Raw genomic sequence first — 5,234 nt, forward strand, 5'->3', positions numbered from 1 at the left:
ACTGAAATTAATAATAAATTTAAATTTAAAAAATATATAAATACTCTCATTACGTGACAGAGAAATAGAAGAATTTAAATGAGTAAATGGAGAACATTTTTTGCAAGTCAAAGTTAAATCATGCATCTCTCATATAGTAACTCCTTCTAAGGAAACATAGGGTACATCACAACAAGATAAAGGTAAATAACCCAGTTGAAAAATGGGCACAGGATATGAACAGACACTTCACCAAAGAAGACATTCAGATGGCCAACAAATACAAGGAGAAATGTTCAAAATCACTAGCTCTAAGAAAGATGCAAATCAAAACAACTATGAGATATCATCTCACCCCAGTAAGAATAGCCAAATTTAACAGAGCAAGAAACAACAAATGCTGGTGAGGTTGCGGAGAAACTGGAACCCTTATTCACTGTTGGTACAATCACTATGGAAGGCTGCTTAAGATGATCATGAAATTCAGATGGAATTGATTTAAGATCATATCTTGGTTCCTTTGTACTTATTTTAATTTTCTTTGGCCTCAATTTAAACTTGCATATGAGTAATTGATGATCTGATCTACAGTCTGCCCCTAGCCTAGTTTTGACTGCTGATATTGAGCTTCTTCTCCAGTGATTTCTTCCACAAATGTAGTCAATCTGATTCCTATGCAGCCCATCTGGTGAAATCCACATGTAAAGTTGTCTTTTAGAAAAAGGATTTGCAATGGACAAATCATTATAAGTACAAAATTCAATCTATTTCCATCCTCATTTCTATCATCAAGCCCATATTTTCCAACTACTGTTCTTTCTTCACTATTTCCTACTTTTGCATTCCAGTCACCAATTATCATTAACACATCCTGATTACATGTTTGGTCAATTTCAGATTGCAAAATTTGGTGAAAAATCTCGATTTCTTTCTCTCTGGCACTAGATGTAGGAGCATATACTTGAATAACAGTCATGTTAATGAGTCTTCCTTGTATGTGTATGGATATTATCCTAACACTCACAAGATGGTATTTCAGGATAGAACCTGAAATTGGTTTTTTACTATGAATGCAACACCATTCTGTTTTTTTATTCCCTGCATAGTATATTATATGATTATCTGATTCAAAGTGACCATAGCTGGTCCATAGCATCTCACTAATGCCTAGTATGTCGATATTCATGCATTCCATTTCATTTTTAACAATATCCGGTTTTCCAACATTCAAGCTACCAATTGTTAAATGATGTTTGGAAGCTAGTTGAAATGAGGAAAATCAATAACAATCTGGGCTCTACCACTACACTACTATCCTCTTTGTTTAGTGTTCATAGGGTTTTTAACACGTTGCCCCACACTTTTTAAATTGACGACTGTGCTTAGAAACACATTTGTCGTCATTTGCAGCAACATGTTAAAAGTCTTTTATTTAGGAAGTAGATGGCTCATCCTGCTTCCTAGTCTGTCTTTATGAGGGAGCTCCACCAAACCCTGTCCAAAATGGGAAACCCTTTTGGAATTTGACACACCAGAGGCAAAGAGTTCAGTATCAGGCAAACCCAAGTAATTGCAGTGCAGGACAGACAAGTGCTGCACCACTTAGAACAGTGTTCTTTCTAAACACAATGGGACAACTGATTTTTTTTGCCCAACTGATTTTTAAATACCATAGCCTGCCCACCAGATCCCGTTTCCACACACAGAGGCTTCCCACCTAAACTGATTGTAAACAAAATCAGTACAGTCAATCAGCTTACACTTGATTGTCCAAATGGCCCACCTCAGCTTTCAAGTAAAACACAAACATCCACCAGGATCCAACTTCGCCAATCTAAAGGTTCGCTCAGAGATAGGACCAGATTGGTTTTTAAATACCAAGACTTGCCCACCAGATGCTGTTTGCCCACACAGAGGCTTCCCACCCAACCTGATTGTAAAGGAGATCAGATACAGTTAAACAATCTACACTTGATTGCTAACATAATTTAGAAACATCCAAATGGCCCATCAAGCAAATCACACTTTTGCACCAGGATCTAACTTCACCATGCTAAAGGCAAGTTTTAGAGGAGGCAGAACAAAGGACTGTCCCTGGGACATGTCTTTTCTCTCTATATTAAGCTAAAGTAGAATCTGGCAGAATAGGACATCTCCAACTTCCAGAAACTTGCCGAGTGGCCAGACCAATAAAGAGCCTGGGCAGGCCCTTGCTCTGTTTACATAGCAATAAGGCTGCAAGAGCCACTCCCTCTTAGAGGGCAGCTAAGCTCTGGGTCATGACTGGCCACTGTTTAGCTATTATTGAGCTGGGTCCGCTTACACTCCCTTTTGGCCAGTTGTGGAAAAGTGGAAAAGGAGGCTTTGGCCTATGACTCAGCCTTCGTTCCAGTCAGGGAGATTCCCAGGTTTCTGCACCATATATGTTAGATAGAAAAAGAGTTGAGGGCAAGAGAGACAAAGGAAGAAACTGGCCCCAAGAAACAAACATGCCTTTATTGCGTGGTCTGAAAGGGATGCCAAGTGACCTGACTGCATGCAGAGAGAGTAAAAATGGTGTGCAGGCAGTGAATGGTGGTCTCTTTTTATAGAGGTTTTAGGGAGGAGTTTTAAGGAGAGCTCGGGGAGACAGAGCCTTTTCAGGATTCATTTTCCTGTCTGAATTTTTATCTGGCTGCTTCAGATGGATGTTATCAGATTTCTAAAGAAGTAATCAGGCCTGGGGGCAACTGTTACATTATTCCTCCAACTTTAATACTGAGACATAGTTAGACTTTGGATTAATTTTTCTTTCTTTTTTAAAAAGTGAACTGATGGAGGGGGAAAAGAGGAAGAGGGGGCAAAATGTGCAACAATGAATGAGTAATCAGTAACACTGAGGTGTGTTGCAAACCGGACACAGAAAGAAAAAAGAGACATGGGGAAATTAATTCTGAAAAAGAGGGAAGGCTAAGGCAGAGGTCCTCTCACAGTTTAGCACTGTGAAAAGACCTCTTTCTTCATCTCCCTAAGGTTTTTATTTAGTTTAAGCCAATTATCCTAAAAAAGTTCAATCTCCAGAGACTATATTTTCCTTATACTTAAGTGTTGCCAACCTTACAATGGGTAAGCTTAATCTTTAAACTAAGACCAAAGTTCAGACACTGCATCCCCTCGGATGGGAGGCTGGGCGGAATTCTCTGCAGAGGGCATCCAGTATCTCCTCCGGGGGCGGGGGGCTAGGTGGAATTCTTTGTTTGCAGAGGGTGCTCAGTCCTGTCTGGACTCTGATATCAGCTGTGGCGCAGCTGTAACTATGCCTGGGAAACCATATTTCCCCCCTTTGGTTGATTAGGCATCACTTAGTCATCAAGGTAAATATAGCTTCTCTTCCTTTTCCCGTTATTCTTTTTTTCCTTTGCATTCTCCACCCTTGATATGAAAACACAAAAATAAGAATTATAAAATAAAACATGATTATAGAAGAACTTCCAAAAATGTTAACATGATCAAAGGGATTAAGATTAGAGATTCCTTCCCTTATTTCTCCCAGAAAATCAGTGTTACTAAATTTTCTCAATTGTTCATTAAAAGTATCACGAATTTGAGCTTTTAACTTTAATATCTCATCAGTTAAATTACCATGATTCATGATATGTTTGCGAACTTTATCCCATGCCATTCAATATTATTCCATACAACAGGGGTCACATAAAACTGAGTAGTATTCCAGTCACATTTTCAGTTGTCTCTTTAAATTAGTGATATGATCACCTATCAGAACTACTGATTGTTCTGTTGAGAATTTATTTCAGAATCTATTTGTCTTTGAGATGACCATAATTTTTCAGAATCACTACACCATTGTTTGACATAATCTACGGTTTGAACAATTTGATGTAAAGCAACTCTAGCAGTAGCTGCTGTAGCTGTTATAGATATGATCCCTAAAACAGTGGCAATTAATGTTCCAATAAACTTCTTGCTTCTTTTTAATAACTGATTCACAAGATGCTCTAAAAGCCTCATCTCAGGAGATGACTGTCATTTATGATCCAAATTAACAGGAAGCCATTGTCCAATTCTAGGTACACACACACACACACACACACACACACACACACACACACTTATTAGGTGGTAGAGAAACAGAAAAATTTAAACAATTATACAGAGAACATTTGTTGCAAGCCAAATTTAAATTATCTGCCTCCTATTTAGTAACTCCTTTTAAGAAAACAGGTTAATACTGCAAGCATAGCTAAAATAAAATTCTCAGAGGATATTTATTGTCCTGTGTTCTTAATCACTTTCCCCCCTTCTGCTATCAGCTTCTTTATTTGGCCCTATGTCAGAGTCTATGCTTTCCTGGTCTCTGGTTAGCAGTCTTCTCTTTTGTCGTTTCTCTAAGGTCATCAGACTCATCCATTCCACAATTTTATCTTCATTAAAGTATGGCTTCTTTCAGCTTATCTCAGAGTTTCACGTTTCTGGATGTACCCACCGCCTTTCTGTGCCTGTATAAATATAAGCAAATCCTTGACCCTAATGAATGACAAATCCCTTTTTCTATTCACTAGTTAGAGGATCTCTAAAATATATATGTGCTGATTCAGCTCTTTGATTGGTTGTAATACCTAATGTCTTTCAGCTGGAGTTTCTCTTTTCGCATTAGAGTTTTAAAAAATTTAAAGTAAATAATGTTTTTTGTAAAATAGTTCCAGGAGATGTTGTTCATCCTAATCCCATCTCCCCCTTTTTTGTTTTTTTCAACATAGTTTGTAAGGTCCAATTAGCTCTTTTTATTATAGATTGTCTTTGGGGATTATAAGGAATACCAGTAATATGTTTGTTGGTGTTGTTATGTGCCGTCGAGTTGTTTGCAACTCATAGCGACCCTATGTACAACAGCCCTAAACCCTGCTCTATCCTGTGCCAATCGCACTGTCTCTGACACACCCAACCCAATTACCCCAGTCACTAAATCAATCCATCTCATAGAGGGTCTTCCCCTCTTGTGCCGACCCTCCCCCCTCCCAAGCATGATGTCCCTCTCCAAAGATCTGTCCCTCCTTGCAACATGCCCAAAGTATGTCAGATGAAGCCCCAGAATCCTTGCCTCCAAGGAGTAGCCTAGTTTAACCCTCTCTAGGATGAATCTGTTTGTTTTCTTAGCAGTCCACGGTACATTCAATACTCTTCTCCAGCACCACAGCTCAAAGGCATCAATTCTCCTTCTGTCCTCCCTAGTCATTGTCCAACTCTCTGATGCATAA

Source organism: Elephantulus edwardii, unplaced genomic scaffold, assembly GCF_000299155.1.
Source record: "Elephantulus edwardii isolate Elephantulus edwardi_28Jun2011 unplaced genomic scaffold, EleEdw1.0 scaffold00146, whole genome shotgun sequence".
NCBI classification, from domain to species: domain Eukaryota; kingdom Metazoa; phylum Chordata; class Mammalia; order Macroscelidea; family Macroscelididae; genus Elephantulus; species Elephantulus edwardii.